Consider the following 21,642-nt stretch of genomic DNA (forward strand, 5'->3'; position numbering starts at 1 on the left):
CCAACTGACTTATGGAAAATTTGAAAACATACTTTGACAGAATATATTTTCCATAGGACAGGAAATACTTTTGCCCACAGTATACTTTCAAACATTAAGCTCCAAAGTAGCCTACTCAAATTTAATAAATATTAAGTGCAAAACACTCTACTCTGCAGGAAGAATACGTGCTAATATCTCCGCTTTCATTTCTTATTTTAGTAAGGAAGAATAAGAAGATATTAAAGACACCTCTCCCTACCCTTCAGGAACTAAAATATTAGGTAGAAACATATTTTGAATCAAACATTGCTGTCATAGAAATACACATATCATGCAAAGGGAATAGGTGAGAAGGACAAAGGATGGCCCCCGAGGGGTCAGAGAAGGGTTTTGTGACATTTGACCTGGGAACTGAAGAAGAGACCACAGGAGGACTAGCCTCTAAAGCTCAATGTTCTCCAGTCACAACACCTCCAGGAAACGACATTTGTGTGGCAGTAAACTGAGGGAGCTGATTCCTGCTGGGGCAACTGGGAAGGGATAAGACTGGCCATCCCCAGGAATGAAGAAATCAATTTTGATCATAGCTAGGTGCCACGGAACACATATTGGAAAGTGCTGTAGGATTCCGAGAGCAAATTGGCAGTTCTCAATCGCGGCAACACATTATATAATCAACTATGCTATTTTTAAAAAATACAGATGTCATTTAAATCCAGCCTCTGAGGAACAGCCTGAACATGGGTGTCTTTTTAGATATCTCCAATAAGCCTAATGTGAGACAGGCTGAGAATCACTGGTCAAAATTTTTCTTCTCCTACTAGAACGAAACTGGCTGAGTCACATAGCAAGTTTCAAAATTAAAAACAACAACAACAATAATAAAAACAACAACAATAATAAACAATCCGATAATTTAATGGATAATTAAATATTAAATGGAATCTACTTCCAATTCTAGCTATGAAGGAGTAACAGGGTCCAGAATTACCCTCCTGCTGTAAACAGCTAAAATACTAGATAAAATATAGAAAATTTTATTCAGATACTGGACAGTGGAAGACTATGACCCTTAGGTGTACAGGAAAAAATAAGGTGAGCCCAGGATTTCTGCCAGTAGACAACCATAATCCTGCAAGATGCGGAGGAGGAACCCAAACAGAGCCTGGCAATCTGGCTGTGTTGAGGATTCAAATTGGTGATTGGGGAAGACAAGGCAGTTAGAATGCATGAGACAGAGTACCCAAGAGGAGGGAACTAAGCAGAGAAAGAATTCCAAAGATCTGTACAGAGAACCCGTTGAGTCTTTGCTAAACACAAATCTATATATGCATAGGTTGAAAACTAAAGAAGCAGGTGAAACAACTTCCAATGAATGAGCAATTGCCCACTCATTACTTGTTCAACATTGTAGTGGAGGCCCTAGGCGGTGCAATTAGGAAAAAGAAAAAAAAAAAAAAAAAAAGAAAAGAAATACCAGGTATGCATTTTGGAAAGAAAGAAAATTATTTTTCTGTATAGAAGACACATAAAAACCTCTAAGGAATCCACAAAAAATAAGGTCTTAAATCTAACAAGCAAATTTAGAATGGTCTCAAGACACAAGATCAATATACAAAAAATTAATTGTATTCTATATATTAACAACAATCCACTGGAAATTGAATTTTTAAAAAAATTCTATTTACAATAACATCCAAAAAATGAAATACTTAGAAATAAATTAAACAAAATGTGTGTAAGCTTGTACTCTGAAAACTACAAAAGATTACTGAAAGTTAAAAAGGACTGAAGAACTAGAGTTGTAGACCATGTTTATGAATTGGAATTCTCAATACTAGTAAGATTTCTATTCCCTCCAAATTCATCTGTAGATTCAACAAAATCCCCAGCAGACTTTTTGTTATTATTGTCATTTATCTGATTTTTAAGTTATGTGGAAAATAAAGAGACTCAGAGTCGTCAATTCAAAGTTGGATGACTTACACTACTTGATTTCAATACTTACTATACTTACTATAGTAAGTATACTTACTATAAAGCTTTAGTATACTTACTATAAAGTATACTTACTATAAAGCTTTAGTAAAAGGAGAATATGGTAGTAGCGGAAGAATAGACCTATGGATCAATGGAGAGAATAGAGAATTCAGATGTAGACCGACACATATGTGGTCAATTAATTGTCTATAAAATTAAAATGTCAAGTAGTTCAAATGGAAAACGAAAGTATTTTTAACAAACGTCAGTGGGGGAAAAGATTAACCTTGACCCTTGCCATCTCAGGCCATATGAAAGTTTACCACAAAACAGATCATAGACCTAAATTCAATGTTTAAAACCATTAAACTTAAAAAAATAAAAAATATGAGAAAATCTTTATGATCTTGGAATAGAAGACTTCTTAGCTACAACACAAAACGAATGAACCATAAAAAATTTATAAATGAGACTTCACCAAAATTTAAAAACTAAACTCTTCGAAAGAAGTTAACAAAATAAAAAGACACACCACAGAATGGGAGAAATCATTTGCAATAAAAATATATTACCAAGGACTTATATCCAGAAGATACAAGAATTTAGGCTGGACATGGTGGCTCATGCCTGTAACCCCAACACTTTAAGAGACTGAGGTGGGAGAATCATTTGAGTCCAGGAGTTTGAGACCAGCCTAGACAACAAAGTGAAACCCTGTCTCTACCAAAAATAAAAAATAAAAAAATGAGCCAGGTATGGTGTCATGCATGCATAGTCCCAGGTACTTGGGAGGCTGAGATGGGAGAACTGCTTGAGCTGGGGAGGTTCAGGCTGCAGTGAGCCATGATCACACCATTACACTCCAGCCTGGGCAACAGAGCAAGACCTTGTCTCAATTAAATTTTTAAAAAATTATTAAAAGAAAAGCATTTAGTCAGCTAAGACTCAATAGGAAGGTAACACAATAAAAAATGAGCAAAAGGTTTGAACATTTTACAAAAGAAGTTATATGAATAACCAACAAGAGCACGGAAAGATGCTCAACATCTTTAGTAATCAGGTGTGTTCATCATGTTTTTTTATTCTGTGTTTTTGATGCTTTGACATCTTGTTGACCTTGGAGGGGATGGTTCCTCCTAGAGCTAGCTAATTCCCAAAGATAGCAGTCTAACTAAACCAAAATTCTACAAAAGATGTAGTTGAGGGTGGGGCTCTGAATTGGTTGGTTTGCATATGAAAAGCACCTCACAAGTGACAACAAACTTTTTTTTTTTTTTTTTTTTTTTGAGACAGTCTTGCTCTGTTTCCCAGGCTGGAGTGCAGTGGCATGATCTCGGCTCACTGCAACCTCCACCTCCTGGGTTCAAGCAATTCTTCTGCCTCAGCCTCCCGAGTAGCTGGGATTACAGGTGCCTGCCACCATGCCCAGCTAATTTTTGTAGTTTTAGTAGAGAGAGGGTTTCTCCATGTTGGCCAGGCTGGTCTCGAACTCCTGGCTTCAAATGATCCACCTGCCTCAGCCTCCCAAAGTGCTGGCATTACAGGCATGAGCCACTGTGCCTGGCTCAAAGTATTTTTTTAATGGCAATCATCCTGATCCACTGGCCTTGCCATACCTCAAAGATAATAAAATTTTATATTTTAAGACACATGGAAATTGAAATTAAATGCACAGTGAAATACAACTACATAGTCACTAGCATATGTAAAATTTTAAGAAGATGACAGTATCAAGCACTGGTGAGGATAGTGAGCCACTGGCACCTTCATACATTGTGAGTGAGACTGCAAAATAGTATAATCATTTTTGAAAGTTGTGTGACAGTTTTCTATAATTTTAAACATACACTCACCATACAACCCAGCAATTCCAATCCTAACTATTTACTCAAGAAAAATGAAAATATATGTCTACACAAATTGTCTGCAAATTTATTCATGATAACCGAAAACTGAAAATTAAGTGTCCATCAACAGGTGAATGGATAAACAAATTATAGCATATCCATAGTGATATGGAATGGATATGGCATAAAATACTACCCAGCAATGAAGAGGAATTAATTACTGAAAGATGCAACAGCATGAACAAATTATGCTATGCAAAAAAGCCAGACACAAAAGCATGCATACTGTAAGACTCCATTTCTATAAAATTCTAGAAAAGATCAATTTAATTTACATTGACAGAATATCAGTTTGCCTGGTGTCAGGAGTGGGGAAGACTGTGGAGAGGCACAAGAACAATTTTGGGGGAAGATAGAAATATTGTATATCTTGGTTGTGGTAATGATTACCTGAGTATGTGAATGTGTCAAAATTCATTGAAACACAGACTTACATGGTTACATTTTACTGTATGTTTACTGTATGTAAACCTCAATAAAGTTGATTTTTAAAGAAAAATTATCCTTGAAATAGAATCTGATTTTGTCAGTTTTATTTACTATTATTTTGCCCATAATGAGTTAATAATGTCTGACTACCCTGAAAATATTATGAAAAGAAAAAAGTTATATGTGGAAGTAATTATTGAGACCAGATGGTTTTCTGCTCTTTGAAGAGTTGACAATATTAACAGAATTGCTTTATGTGTCTATAAAGAGTCTTATCTCTCTTACTTTATATTATTATGTATCTATAAAATGCCACTTTGTAGCAATAGCTGTACATTGCGAATCTCCTTTTACATGGCTTAACTATTGATTCTGACATACAGACCCTGTTATGTGTCCCTCCCAATTCTGACATGAAGGAGGATTTTGCTCACCAGCGATGACAGAAAAACTGCATGCCAGTTCAGGAATGTACTGTCCGGACCAACATTTGCCCTGCATTTCCCAAGAGGAAGGTTAGGAGCCCTGAGCCGCTGGAGAAATGCCCAGGAAAAGAATGTCCCCGTCTCTGCTTCTTTTTTAGGGGAGTGGGGAAGAGAAAACAGAACTGCCAGATGGCTACAACTCATTACTGCCTGGCAGTATTCAGGATGAAATAAGAGTAAAGTAATCAGCATTCAGGAGGAATTAATGGCAAGGGGAGATGTGTATTGATGCTATTTTAGCCCAAGTCAAATTAAACCTGTAGAACTGACAACACACATTAATCTCCCCATTGCCTCCAGTAGCTGTGCAAATGAGCTCCTAGTTTCTTCATACAAACAACTGTTATTTTGATGTTACTACTTCAGCAAAAAATTCTAGCGATGGCCTGGTAAGTTACCCCTAGTGATTAATACAGACTTGCGCATTAAACTCACTCTGCTAAGGAAAGAACGTAGTCTGTATTATAGCCATGCATCTCTAAGCATCAGTCTTCTGACAGAAAGCAGGGCTTATGCAAACCAACAGTCTGATTAGGGCTTGTCTGCAAACACTCAGGCTTAAATGAGCACTGAGGATTAACTGGATATTGCAGAAGTTGCAAGGATGTTCTTTCCTAAAGGGAAATGGAAAAATTATGGGTTCTTTTTACAAAAGTTTTCTGATTTGTATATCAAAGTCGGCTATCATTCTGTGTAAGGGCATCATGTTAGATTATCTCCTCTGTGACATGTATTTAGGAATAATACTAAATTGTAGAAAAAGCCTGACCTTCAATTAAAAACAAAATATCAACTCAATTGGTGGTGTCTAAATTAAATTGAATTCCTGCTCAGTTGAAGCTCCTCTCCGATTTATTCCATTCTCTAGCATTACTTTTACTCTCTTTTTAATATTGAATATGACCGCCTTTGATAAATGCCCCTCTAGTGGGGGCCTACTGAATTAGAAATGCCTTCCGAAATCTCCAAATACTCAGTGAGACCAATTAGAGGAGGTCAGCCTCCTACCAAAATTATGGCAGGAAGCACAAATGACAGAATAAAAATCACAAAATGGGCTGCAAAGCTGGTCACTTCTCTCAGGGTTTCTTCTTCTGGACAATGTCATTTCTTGCTCAGCAGCAGATCCAGGTTTTGGGTATTGAAACTTACATATTTGGTGGGGAAGGGGTCCTATTTAAGAGAGAAGAATACAAAATTGAAAAAACAAAATTCTGTGTGAAATGAACATTTACTTAGACTGAAAAAAGAAATTACAAATTACAAATTTTTTTCAAGTTAACAAACCAATACTTTTTTAATATTTTGAAGCTTCTAGCAATCTTTCCATTTTTGCTTTTGGCCTCCACGAGGAATTTTTTTCATCATATTTGAATGTTGGTCCAATCAATAATTTTGAAAACCATACAAAATTAATGTGGAATGAAGGCATTCACAAGAGGAATTAAATTTGTTTTTAACTTGCCATTATTTTGTATAGAACTATGTAACTATATTATTAAATTACTTTTATATTGCATACATTGAACTTTCATAAATACATACAGCTTTGTTGCTAGAACATTTGTTTCTTCAGGCCCCTGGACTACTAGGCGGAAATTCTTCTTGTTCTTTCATCTAGAACCACCACACTTTGTGAAGACAAGGTCCATTGTACATGCTAACATGCAGTCAAATAGTTTAGAACGCATAAAACATGCAACACCACACAAAGGTACATTCACTGTAGTAGTACTACTGATATGGTTCTTGTCCTTAAACACAGGTGCTCTGACCAATTGTATTATACTCAATTCACACAAAAATACATACTGTGTTTATAACTGTATTCACTGCAGTGGACAACTTTCATTTTCACTGGACATCAATGAGAATCAAATCTACCACTTATCATTTTACATTTACAAAAACATTTTCCAGAGCAACTATTGGCTCCATTCATTTCAAACCTTATTTCTCCTGTACTTCTCACAATCTTCTGAAGTAAAGTGCACAGGACACATTGATATTGTGATATGACATTTTGTCCTTGCACCTTTGAGTCACAGCTGCATGAGAGTTGGCATGGTGGGTGGTAGGAGTATTTCTGGAAGCCATCCCTACACCATGACAGCTAACTACCACTTAACCATATAAAGAAATGGCTACAAACCACATAAACATTTTACTAACCTAAACTAAGCATGTCCCAACTCGTCTTCCCTATATACCTGTCCCCAAAATGTCTATGGCAGCTACAATATTTATTCTTCTTCTCCTTTTTTTTTTTTTTTTTTTTTTTGAAAAAGGAGGCCAACCTTGTTGCCCAGGCTGGAGTGCAGTGGTGCATTCTTGGCTCACTGCAACCTCCACCTCCTGGGTTCAAGCAATTCTCCTGCCTCAGCCTCCTGACTAGGTGGGATAACAGGAGCCTGCCACCACGCCCAGCTAATTTTTTATATTTTTAGTAGAGATGCGGTTTCACCATGTTGGCCAGGCGGGTCCCAAACTCCTGACCTCAGGTGATCCACCGGCCTCAGCCTCCCAAAGTGCTGAGACTACAGCCATGAGCCACCGTGCCCGGCCTACAACACTTCTTGGCACAAGAAATGTGACAGAGGAGAAGTGGAATGAAAAGAGAATATTAACCAATTGCAGTGAATAAGTCTTTCTTTTGCAAACTTTTAAAAACCTATGACCATGTGTATATATTCCCAGCATCCCTCCTGGGAATTAGAGGGGCCATGAAAATGAGGGTTGCTGACATTTAAACTTCATTGGCTTCATGGTAAATCAGCCTCTGTTCTTCTCTCTTATTTCATAAACATGTTGATTGGCCAAAACATAATGGGTAAAGGGAAAGAAACCCTGAATCAACCAGAACTTCCATATATGATACACCAAATTAGTTCAAACAACAAATAACTTTTTGGTGTGTCAGCGTGCTCTCATCTCCCTGAAGACCCTGGAGAATAAACACTCATCCTTATATCATTCCCAGAGAGCTACCATTTCAGTCATTAGCCTATTGCTAATGACTGGAAATATCTAATTTGTACTGCACCACAGACAGGATGGGATCACAAGGAAGCCATATTCAGGTGGGTTTGTTTCAATGTTCATTTTTCTATAAACAAAATAACTTTGCCAAGTGGGATGAGTTGACACTGGAAAATCTCATAAACTATGAGACAAAGTTGATGCTCCTTGAAGTGTTGGGGCCAGACTGTGCTAGCAACATTTACAAAAACAAACACTAATAAAACCCACAAAACAATAAATTATCAAAATAATTTGTTCCCTATCCACTTGTTCCCTGCTTAAGAACCCCAAACCTGTATGTTGATGCTTATGTTCAGAGCACCTGGACAAACCTCTTTATATAGAGTCCCTTACCCAAAAGTATATTCTGCAGACCCTCATCTCCTGAGATTCTCCCCACAAAAAGGAGTTTGGAAAAGATTGCATAACGTACCTCCCTCGGGGATTTAAAATGCACTTTACAAAATAAAGGATCTAAGGAACTTTGCAGTAAAGAACCTACTTACCCCAGTATATTCTCTCCATAAATGGAAGCATTTTCCAAGCAATGTCTAACAAAACACAGTAGAGTTACAGTTTTGTAGACCAGACTTTGGGCATATTTCCTTAACCTATTGTCAGTGTTGTTGAGTTTCTAGATTAGTGTTTCTCAAAAGTGTATTTTCCACCACATTTTTTCTTACTTAGTGGGCTCCAGCCATAACAGGCCTTTCTTCATCCTCTATCAGGCCAAAAAAAAAAATTTCCATTTCAGAAATTCCCTATTCCCTCTGCCTAGAACTCTGTTCCTCTAAATAGATAGTGGCTTATTCTTTCTTTCATGTCATTCAAGTGCCTGCCCAAAAATCAGCTTTTCAGGGAAACTTTCTGTTATCAGCTGAGTTGTATCCCCTGCAAAATTGGTATGTTGAAGCCTTAACTCACAATATGACTGTATTTAGAGATAGGCCCTTTAAGACGTAATTAAGGTTCACTGAGGTCATAAGTGTGGGGACCTAATCTGATAGGATTGGCATCCTTATAAGAAGAGAAAGAGATGCCAGAGACTTCATTCTCCACCACGTGAGGACACAGTGAGAAGGTGGCCACCTCCAAGGCAAGTAGAGAGACCTCACCGGAAACTAACCCTGCCAGCATTTTGATCTTGGTCTTCCAGCCTCCAGAAATGCGAGGAAGCAATTTTCAGTTATTTAAGCCACCCATTCTGTGGCGTTCTGTTATGGCAGCCCTAGCAGACTTATATACCTTCCTGACAACCCCAGCTAAGATAAGCATTTCTATTATTCTCTCTTCTCCTTGTCCTGCTTTATTCTTCTGCAGAGCACTTGTCACTACACAACATTCTATATGTGTATCTCCTGGAGATTGAGAGGCAGTGGAATATAGCAGAACACAGTGCAGAAGGGTTTGGGCTCTGGGTTCAGATCCTGCTGCCACTTTCTAGTGTGTGATCCTTGAGCAGTTATGAAAGCTCCAGGAACTTCTTAATTGGTAAAATGGTGATGACAAAAATAGTCCTTACTTGAAAGGCACTATTATAATAATGTAATGAGCTATAACCCATAAAGCACTTCAACTAGTACCTGGAACAAAATGTGCACACAATAACTATTACTTGCTAGTGCTTGCTATCTGTCTACCGCCCTGGAATGTAAACTCCATAAGGATAAGGACCTTGTCTTATAGAAGGATATGTTCACAGTCCCCAGATCAGGGCCTCTGGGGCACATGTTAAGCCCTCAGTATATATTTGTTACTAGCAAATATGAATAATGAAAGCTCATGGGACTTTTCTCAAAGTTCACAATGCTAAGATTATCTTTTTTTTTCTTGAATGAGCACTTCATTACCTAACATTGCCACGTGACTTCAGAGCCCTTATTGTTGTGTTTAGTACTGCTGCCAAGTGATGCTACCTAATTGACATTGGCTAATGAACAAAGTTCAGAGGGGCAGTTAACAGCCAGAGGAATATCGGTTTTCATATTCAGAATCTGAGTTCACACTGGAACAGTCAGTACTACATTTACATGGCGAGTGATGCTTCATTTCAATAAAACATTGCTTATATAATTAAATCAAACCGCTTCATTAGAAATTCAAGAGCTTTGTAGTTTTGTCTGTATTAGTTGTACAGCAGGACATAATTTGATATTCCAGGTATTAGTCAAAGATATTCCAGGTATCTTTGACACCTTCTGCTGATGAACTTCAGAACTTGGGTTGCTCAACAGCACGTCTTTGCAATGAGTAATTCTTTATGGCTCAGTCAAACAAATGCAGAATCCATATCAGAAGCCTGGTGGGTTTGGCATTACCTTCAATAGGTCACAATTCGCAGTGTCAGTGGCCAGCAGTCACTAAGAGTCCAGTATAATAGGTAGTAAGACAGTAGTCCCCAAGTAATATTTTCCTGAAAATCAACTTTTACAATTACTTGTACCTTATATCATCATGTAAATCAACACTGGAAGCAGTCACTACTAAGAAAATCAACAAGAGAGTTGAATTCCCAATGAAATATGTCCCTTATTTTTACCAGTGTAGGTATTTCCAATGAAATTAATTCTTATTCCAGGTGGTAAAAAGCCTGGTAAAGAATTTGCTGTCATTGTGGTAGCAAGTTGCACATTCTCTATGGAACTCCACCCAAAAATTATGGTAAATCAAATAGACATTACCAGTGTTTCAAACATCTCCATCTTTCTACCTGTGCCTACTAGGTGTAACTTCAAGCAACCATTTTGGATTGGGATAAGAGCCTTTGTATATAAAAGTTCTCAGGCACTGCAGGATGTTTTAAAATATTCTAATATTTAACCTTCTAGAAGTTCCCATCATGAGGTAAGTTTCGTAAATCAAGAAAATCTTTTACACTAGCAATGAAGAATCAGAAATTGACATTTTTAAAGCAATACATTTTACAATAGCATAAAAATATAAAATAACCTCATGATAAACCTGAAGATGTTTAAAACTGATATACTGAAAACTACAAAACATTGTTGAGAGAAGTTAAAGAAGATCCAAATAAATGGAAAAATATAACATGCTCACAGGTCATAATACTTAATATTGTTAAAATACTAATTCTCTCTTCATATTGATCTATGGGTTCAACACAATTCCAGTCAAAGTTCCAGCAGGTCTTTTTGTAAAAATTGATAAGCTGACTCTAAAATTCATAAGAAAATTAAAATGTCCTGCACTAGCTGAAACAAGTTTGAAAAAGAACAAAGTTGGAAGACTAACAGTATCAGATTTCAAGACTTCATTTAAAGTTACAGTAATCAAGGAGAGAATCCACAGACCCTCTGAAGGAAGCAGATTGCTCCTGCAGGACCCTAAAGACACCCTAAATACTGTGCTGGTTTCCATGGCTGAGAAACCCACAGATGGTTCACATCACAGAACTCTGTGCAGACAACCCCCAGTACCAGCCCGGAGCCTGGTAGACTTGCTGGGTGGCCAGATTCAGAAGAGAGATAACAATCACTGCAACTTGGCTGTCAGGAAGCCACGTCCCTAGGAAAAGGGGGAGAATACTACATCAAGGGAACACCCCATGGCACAAAAGAATCTGAACAACAGTCTTCAGCCCTAGACCTTCCCTCTGACAAAGCCTACCCAAATGAGAAGGAACCAGAAAACCAACTTGTAATATGACAAAACCAGGTTCTTTAACACTCCCCAAAAATCACGCTAGCTCACCAGCAATCAGTCTAAACCAAGAAGAAATCCTTGGTTTACCTAAAAAAGAATCAGAAGGTTAGTTATTAAACTTATCAGGGAGGCACTGGAGAAAGGCGAAACCCAATGCATGAAAGTAAAAAAAATACAATAAGTGAAGGGAGAAATATTCAGTGAAATAGATAACATAAATAAAAAACAATCAAACATTCAGGAAGCAATGGACACACTTACAGAAATGCAAATGCTCTGGGAAGTCTCAGCAATAGAATCAAACAAGCAGAAGAAAGAACTTCAGAGCTCGAAGACAAGGTCTTTATATTAACCCAATCCAACAAAGACAAAGAAAAAAGAATAAGAAAATATGAATAGGCTGGGCGCGGTGGCTCAAGCCTGTAATCCCAGCACTTTGGAAGGCTGAGACGGGTGGATCACAAGGTCAGGAGATCGAGACCATCCTGGCTAACATGGTGAAATCCCGTCTCTACTAAAAAATACAAAAAAACTAGCCGGGCGAGGTGGCGGGTGCCTGTAGTCCCAGCTACTCAGGAGGCTGAGGCAGGAGAATGGCGTGAACCCAGGAGGTGGAGCTTGCAGTGAGCTGAGATCGGGTCACTGCACTTCAGCCTGGGTGACACAGAAAGACTCCGTCTCAAAAAAAAAAAGAAAATATGAATAAAGCCTCCAAGAAGTCTAGGATTATGTTAAATGACCAAACCTAAGAATAATTGGTTTTCCTGAGGAAGAAAAGAAATCTAAAAGTTTGGAAAACATATTTGGGGGAATACTTGAGAAAAACTTCCTCAGCCTTGCTAAAGACCTAGACGTCCAAATACAAGAAGCTCACAGAATACCTGGGAAATTCATCGTAAAAAGATCACTACCTAGGCACACTGTCATCAGGTTATCTAAAGTTAAGATGAAGGAAAGAATCTTAAGAGCTGTGAGGCAAAAGCACCAGGTAACCTCTAAAGGAAAACCTATCAGATTAACAGCAGATTTCTCAGCAGAAACCCTACAGGCTAGAAGGAATTGGGGCCCTATCCTCAGCCTTCTCAAACAAAACAATTATCAGCCAAGAATTTTGTACCCAGCAAAACTAAGCTTCATATATGAAGGAAAGATACAGCCTTTTTCAGACAAATACTTAGAGAATTTGCCACTACCAAGCCACCACTACAAGAACTGCTAAAAGGAGCTCTAAATCTTGAAACAAGTCCTGGAAAAACATCAAAACAGAATCTTTTTAATGCGTAAATCTCTCAAATACTATAAAACAAAAATACAATTAAAAAAACAAACAAACAAAAAAACAAGGTATACAGGCAACAAATAGCACGATTAATGGAATGATACCTCACATTTCAATACTAACTTTGAATGTAAATGGCCTAAATGCTCCACTTAAAAGATACAGAATGGCAGAATGGATAAGAATTCACCAACAAACTATCTGCTGCCTTCAAGAGATTCACCTAAGACATAAGGACTCACATAAAGGGGTGGAAAAAGACATTCCATGCAAATGGACACCAAAAGTGAGTAGAAGTTGCTATTCTTATATCAGACAAAGCAAATGTTAAAGCAACTGCAGTTAAAAAAGAGGGACATTATATAATGATATAAGGCCTGGTCCAACAGGAAAATATCACAATCCTAAATATATACGCACCTAACACTGGAGCTCCCATATTTATAAAACAATTACTAATAGACTTAAGAAATGAAATAGACAGCAACACAATAATAGTGGGGGACTTTAATACTCCACAGACAGCACTAGACAGATCTTCAGTACAGAAAGTCAACAAAGAAACAATGGATTTAAGCTATACTGTGGAACAAATGGACTTAACAAATATATACAGAACCCTCCACCCAACAACCACAGAATATACATTCTATTCAACAGTATGGAACTTTCTCTGTGATAGATCATATGATAGGCCACAAAAGGAGCCTCAACAAACTTAAGAAAATTGATACTATATCAAGTACTCTCTCAGACCACAGTGGAATACAACTGGAAATCAATTCCAAAAGGAACCTTTAAAACCATGCAAATACATGGAAATTAAATAACCTGCTCCCAAATGATCATTGAGTCAAAAATGAAATCAAGATGGAAATTTAAAAATTCTTCAAACTGAACAACAATAGTGACACAACTTATCAAAGCCTCTGGGATACAGCAAAGGTGGTGCTAAGAGGAAAGTGCATAGTCCTAAATACCTACATCAAAAAGTCTGAAAGAGCACAAACAGACAATCTAAGTTTGTACCTCAAGGAAACAGAGAAACAAGAACACACAAAACCCAAACCCAGCAGAAGAAAGAAAATAACCAAGATCAGAGCAGAACCAAATGAAATTGAAACAAACAAACAAAAAATACAAAAGATAAATGAAACAAAAAGCTGGTTCTTTGAAAAGATAAAATTGGCAAACCATTAGCAAGATTAACCAAGAAAAGAAGAAAGAAAATCCAAATAAGCTCAATTAGAAATGAAGCAGGAGATATTACAACTGGCAACAAAGAAATACAAAAGATTATCGAGGCTACTATGAACACCTTTACATACATAAACTAGAAAAGATGGAGGAAATGGATAAATTCCTGGAAAGAAATAACCCTCCTAACTTAAATCAGGAAGAATAGATACCCTGAACAGACCAATAACAAGCAGCAAGATTGAAATGGTAATTTAACAATTACCAACAACAATAAAAAAAAAGTCCAAGACCAGATAGATTCACAGCAGAATTCTACCAGACATTCAAAGAAGAGTTGGTACCAATCCTATTGACATTTTTCCACAAGACAGAGAAAGAGAGAACCATTCCTCCATCATTCTATGAGGCCAGTATCACCCTAATACCCAAACCAGGGACATAGCCAAAAATAAAAACTACAGACCAAGATCCCTGATGAATATAGATGCTAAAATCCTTAACAAAATACTAGCTAACCAAATCCAGCAACATATCAAAAACATAATCCACCATGATCAAATGGGTTTCATACCAGGGATGCAGGGCTGGTTTAACACACGCAAGTCAATAAATGTGTTACACCACATAAACAGAATTAAAAACAAGAATCACATGATCATCTCAATAGATGCAGAAAAAGCATTCTACAAAATCCAGCATCCGTTTATGATGAAAACTCTCAGCAAAATCGGCATACAAGGGACATACCTCAATATAATGAAAGCCATCTATGACAAACCCACAGCCAACATAATACTGAATGGGGGAAAGTTGAAGGTGTTCCCTTTAAGAACTGGAACAAGACAAGGATTCCCACTCACCACTCATCTTCAACATAGTACTGGAAGTCCTAGCCAGAGCAATCAGACAAGAGAAAGAAATAAAGGGCATCCAAATCGGTAAAGAGGAAGTCATACTGTCGTTGTTTGCTGATTATATGATTGTTTGCCTAGAAAACCCTAAATATTTCTCCAGAAAGCGCCTAGAACTGATAAAAGAATTCAACAAAGTTTCTGGATACAAAATTAATGTATACAAATCAGTAGCTCTCCTATACACCAACAGCAACCAAGCAGAGAATCAAATCAAGAACTCAACAACCACTTTTACAATAGCTGCAAAAAAATAAAATAAAATAAAATAAAATACTTAGGAATATACCTTACCAAGGAGGTGAAAGACTTCTACAAAGAAAACTACAAAACACTGCTGAAAGAAATCACAGACAACACAAACAAATGGAAACACATCTCATGCTCATGGATGAGTAGAATCAATATTGTGAAAATGACCATACTGCCAAAAGAAGTCTATAAATTCAACAGAATTCCCATCAAAATACCACCATCATTCTTCAAATAATTAGGAAAAAATCATAAAATTCATATGGAACCAAAAAAGAGGCCGCATAGCCAAGAGAAGACTAAGCAAAAAGAACAAATCTGGAGACATCACATTACCTGATTTCAAACTATACTCTAAGGCCATAGTTACCAAAACAGTGTGATACTGGTATAAAAATAGGCACATAGACCAATGGAACAGTATAGAGAACCCAGAAATAAACCCAAATAGTTCTGATATTTGACAAAGCAAACAAAAACATAAAGTAGGGAAAGGACACCCTTTTTAACATATAGTGCTGGGACAATTGGCTGGACACATGTAGGAGAATGAAACTGGATCCTCATCTCTCACCTTATATAAAATTCAGCTCAAGACCGATTAAAAACTTAAATCTAATACGTGAAACTATAAAAATTCTAGAAGATTACATTGGCAAAACCCTTCTAGACATTGACTTAGGCAAGGATTTCATGACCAAGAACCCAAAAGCAAATGTAATATAAACAAAGATAAATAGCTGGGACTTAGTTAAACTAAAGAGCTTTTGCACAGCAAAAGGAACAGTTAGTATAGTAAACAGACAACCCACAGCGTGGGAGAAAATCTTCACAATCTATACATCTGACAAAGAACTAATATCCAGAATCTACAATGAACTCAAACAAACTAGCAAGAAAAAACAAACAATCCTTGGGAGGCCAAGACCACGCAGATCACCTGAGGTCAGGAGTTCAAGACCAGTCTGACCAACATGGCGAAACTCCCATCAATCTACTAAAAGTACAAAAAATTAGCTGGGCATGGTGATGGGCGTCTGTAATCCCAGCTACTCGGGAGGCCGAGGCAGGAGAATCGCTTGAACCCGGGAGGTGGAGGTTGCAGTGAGCCAAGATCACGCTATTGCTCTCCAGCCTGGGCAACAAGAGTGAAACTCCGTCTTGAAAAAAAAAATCCCATCAAAAAGTGGGCTAAGGACATGAATGAACAGTTCTCAAAAGAAGATATACAAATGGCCAACAAACATATGAAAAAATGCTCAACATCACTAGTGATCAGGGAAATGCAAATCAAAACCACAATGCAATAGTACCTCACTCCTGCAAGAATGGCCATCATCAAAAAAAGTAAAAAAAAAAGGAGATGTTGGCATGGATGTGGTGATCAGGGAACACTTCTACACTGCTGGTGGGAATGTAAACTAGTAAAGCCACTATGGAAAACAGTGTGGAGATCCCTTAAAGAACTAAAAGTAGACTACCATTTGATCCAGCAATCCCACTACTGGGTTGGCTATCTACCCAGAGGAAAATAAGTCATTATACGAAAAAGATACTTGCACACGCATGTTTAGAGCAGCACGATTCACAATTGCAAAAATGGGGAAGGAACCTACATGCCCATTAATCAAGGAGTGGATAATGAAACTGTGATACACACACACACACACACACACACACACACACAAAATGGAATACTACTCAGCTTTAAAAAGGAATGAATTAATGGCATTCGCAGTGACCCAGATGAGATTGGAGACTATTATTCTAAGTGAAGCAACTCATTATGTAAAACCGAACATCATATGTTCTCATTCATAAGTGAGAGGTAAGCTATGTGGATGCAATGGCATAAGAGTGACACAATGGACTTTGGGGACTCAAGGGGAAAGGGTAGAAGGGGGTGAGGGATAAAAGACCACAAACTGAGTGCAGTGTATACTGCTCGGGTGATGGGTGCAACAAAATCTCACAAATCACCACTAAAGAACTTACGCAACCAAACACCACCTATTCCCCAATAACCTATGGAAAAAACATTTAATAAAAAAAGTAAAAAATAATAAAGTTACAGTAATCAAAACAGACTGGTATTTGTGCAATGATTAACAATTAGATCAGTAGAGCAGAATAGGGAGTGCAGAAATAGACCCACACATTATTGACTTCTGATTTTTGACAAAGGTGCAAAGGAAATTCAGTGAAGCAAGGGTAATCTTTTCAACAAGTAGTGCTGAAACAATTGAATACCCACCTGCAAAAAAGAAAAGAACTCTAACCCCTACCTCTCATCATTCACAAAAGTTAACTCAGGCCGGGCGCGGTGGCTCAAGCCTGTAATCCCAGCACTTTGGGAGGCCGAGATGGGCGGATCACGAGGTCAGGAGATCGAGACCATCCTGGCGAACACGGTGAAACCCTGTCTCTACTAAAAAATACAAAAAAAAAAAAAACTAGCCGGGCGAGGCGGCGGCGCCTGTAGTCCCAGCTACTCGGGAGGCTGTGGCAGGAGAATGGCGTAAACCCGGGGGGCGGAGCTTGCAGTGAGCTGAGATCCGGTCACTGCACTCCAGCCCGGGCGACAGAGCCAGACTCCGTCTAAAAAAAAAAAAAAAAAAAAAGTTAACTCATAATAGACCACACACCTAAACATAAAACCTAAAACTATAAAACTTGCGGAAGAAAATATAGATCCCTGTGATCTTGGGTTGGGCAAAGATTTCTCAGACACGAAAAATACAGTCCATAAGAGAACAAATTGACAAATTGTTCATCATAATTTAAACTTCATCATAATTTAAAACTTACAATATTTGAAAGACATTGTTAGGTAAATGAAAAGACAAGACACAGACTGGGAGAAAAGATTTGCAAATCATGTCATATGTCAGATAATGACTTCTATCTAGAATACATGAAGAACTCTCAAAATTAAAAACAACAACACAATTTTTTTAAAAAATCAGTAAAATAGTTCAACAGGCATTTCACCAAATATGATACACAATTATTAAATAAGCACATGAAAAGATGCTCAACATCATTAGGGAAATGCATACTAAAACCAATGAGATATCACTTCCCACCATTGGAATGGCTAAAATTAAAGAGTCACCATACCAAGAAAAGCTGAGTATGTGAAGGAACTGGAACTCTCATACACTGCTGGAGGGGTTATGAAGTGGTATAACCACCTTGGAAAACAGTCCGACAATTTCTTAAAATGTCAACATATATTTACCATATGAGCCAGCATTTCTACTAGGTATTTCTCTAAGAGAAATGGAAGCACATATATGTATAAAGACTAGTACAGGAATGTTCATAGCAGCTTTATTTGTAGTAGCCTAAAATGGGAAGCAACCCAAATGTCCATGAACAGGTGAATGAATAAACAAATGAATATCTATATAATGAAATGGTATTCAGCAATACAAAACAATGAAATTGACATATACGACAATATGAATGAATTTCAAATAATTATGATGAGTGAAGGAAGCTAGGCAGAAAGAGACATATTGCATGACTTCACTCATATAAAATTCTAGAAAGTGCAAATGGATGTACAGTAACAGATAATAAATGAGTGATTGCCTGAGAATTGAGGGAGTGGGAGAGGTGGAGGACAGGGATAGGAAAGGACACAAGAAAACTTTGGGGGTGGTGGGTATGTTCACCATTTGATTGTGTCGATCAATTTGTGGGCATATCCATATGTCAAAACATGTCAAATTGTACACTTTAGGTATGTGCAGTTCATTGTATGCCAATTATACCCCAAATGAGCTACTTAAAGAGACAAAAAAAGAAAATCTTTACAAGTATGCTCTCAAAACTTTCAGTGTGGATCAGGATTACCTTGGATCCTGTAGATGATACTACCTATCTCCTCTCTTTCTTGAAACTTTCTTTTGCCACCACATTCCTAACATTATTCCCTCTAGGCTTCTTTCCCACCTCTCAGAGGCTCCTCTCTTTTCAGGTTCTTTTCTTGGTTCTTATCCTTCCTCCTATGTCTTAAATGAGAGCATTCTTTAGGGTCTGTAGTTGGTTTCTTTTATTCTGATATATACTCCTTTCTGAGGCATCTCTCCATCCTTCCACCTCAGCTACTATCTATATAATAATAAATCTCAAATCTATATGGCAAGACTTGGCCTCTCCATATTTCTACCAGGCTCCGATCGAACACCTCTACACCACTTCCAACTTAATTTAAGACTGCAAAATGACATATCTTTCCCCATCCACACCTGCTGCCCAGCATGTGTTGAGGTCTCGGTTTGCAGTACCACCGTCTCTGCAGCTAACCATTGCACAGTGGATGAGAGCATGGGCTCTGGATTTGAGTCCTAACTTTGTCACTTACCAGATTTTTTTCTTGGGCAAGTCATTTACCTTCTCTTTGCTTTGCTTCTCCATCTTTATGAGTCTGTTCCACATAAGATTACTGTGAGGATTAAATAAGATTATAAACATAAACCATTTTATATTGTGCCTGACATATAGTAAGTGTTCAAAGATTACTTTGTGGTAATCTTTGAATTGTGTCTGTCAGGGCTGTTGGTTTCATTTCTGGAGCTTTCTTGTCCCCTTGTCTCTCCCTCTGCCATCTCTAATCCCAAACTCATTATATCTTACTACAATGATGAGACAGCTTATTCTAATCTCTTCTCTTTAGTCCCTTCTTTAAAGTACTACCTAAGTGCTCACTGAGCTAAGCCAGATCATACATTTCCATGATCAAAGACCTTTAATTGGTCACTTTTATTCAAATAGCACGGAACGTAGCAGGACATTGAGGAGTCTATAAGCTCTGACACCACCCCATTCTTCCAGCCTCAGCTCATAAGACACTCTCTGGCCTAGTCCAGAGTTTGGGTTCTAGTAGAATTAAATGTTTGTTGAATAAATGAGTAAACCAATGCACTCCTCAGAGAAATTTTCTGAGTAGGAATATGAGGAAGAATTTCTACATGTGGGAAAAGCCTCGTTTCTCTTTCCTTGATATTAGTTGTATCAACTATGCATAAAGGAAAATTCACTTTTTTCTAGACATAAGTACTTAGGTACAGTGACATAACTATTAAGAAAATTCTAACTCTAAAATTTAGGAAATACAGGGAAAACTCTTCTATGTCTGAGAATACATAGAAAGAATATATGTAATAACGAGGTATGCTTAGTCAGGTAATTTTCATTCCAAATAAACTTGTCACAGAAAAAAAACTCAGCTTCCCAGGGTCATCCCTACCCCCTGCCAGATACATACTTATCTCTGAAAGAGCTTGGAAGACGGACTTTTCAATTCCTCTACACTTAGTAGCTGAGTTACAGAGTAACCTGCCAGCAATCCTATCAGAATTCAGCAGACTATTTAAATAGAGCAAAGTCCACACAAAGTTCCACTGAGACATGCTGAGCAAAGGCCAGAGCTCCAGAAGAAAACAAGTGCAGCCTCAGAGTAAAGTTGCCCTGGTCCCGACTGTGACTCCCACGGTCCCCGTGGGGTCTGTGTGGTTGGCAATGGGCTCTATACTGTCAGCTTTCATGAGGGAGCTCCCTGGTTGGTTCCTGTTCTCTGGGGTTTTCCTCCCTGTGACTTTGCTGCTGCTCCTCCTCATCGCCTACTTCAGGATCAAACTGATTGAGGGTAAGTGTGAGGCCACACATGGAAGGACTTGGGCATCCTTTCCCACAGCACACCTTGAAATATACTGATGCACTGTCAGTGTTTTCTGGCCAGGAGAAACACATTTTTTTTTTTGTAGGTCTCTCAATCAGTGTTCTCTCAAGTTCCTTGACCAATCTGGCCAAGTTTGATCCACTGTGTGGATCTTGTGCCGGGATGTGAAGGCCTGCCGTAGGGGGCCTCACCTGTAGCACATCACAGATACACTGTGAATCAGCAATTTTGACGTGTGGCTGCTTGTCTCTCTCTCTCTCAAGGCAATAGAGTCACGTACGTGAAAACATTGATCATGGTCTGCCTTCTTTACAGATGTGTGTATGTGGCCATGTGCATGCATGTCCATGCGTGTGTATGCGCCCATGTGTGTGCACACACACACAATTTTCTCATCCACTGAACTTCTGGTCAGGGAATGTTCCAAACATTCTGCTGTCACAGTCTTTGTAAATGTAAAGCCCTGATAGATAAATATTTGACCTTGGTGTAAACATTCCATGGGATTACAGTCTTAAGGTGGAAAAAACAAAACAAAACTAAAAAACTCAGGAAGCTTAAGGTGATTTGGAATGGACATTTGGGTCTTGGATTGACACTGTTTATTCTGCTATAATTAAAATTAATGAAACTGGGCTGTAATTAGATAGACTATGTGTTAATACTGTGCCAAGTACACATGAGATTAATATCATCAAGGACAATAACTATTTTAGTAAAATCAACAAAGACCAGTCATATTTCTTAATTTGGATAGTGTCATATTAAAACAAATTTGAAAACCCCTCCTCTTCCACAAAAGCTTGGCAGGTCCAAGAAATGCCTTCATGTATGTTATTATATA

The sequence above is a fragment of the Mandrillus leucophaeus genome, unplaced genomic scaffold (assembly GCF_000951045.1).
Source record: "Mandrillus leucophaeus isolate KB7577 unplaced genomic scaffold, Mleu.le_1.0 Scaffold552, whole genome shotgun sequence".
NCBI classification, from domain to species: Eukaryota; Metazoa; Chordata; class Mammalia; order Primates; family Cercopithecidae; genus Mandrillus; species Mandrillus leucophaeus.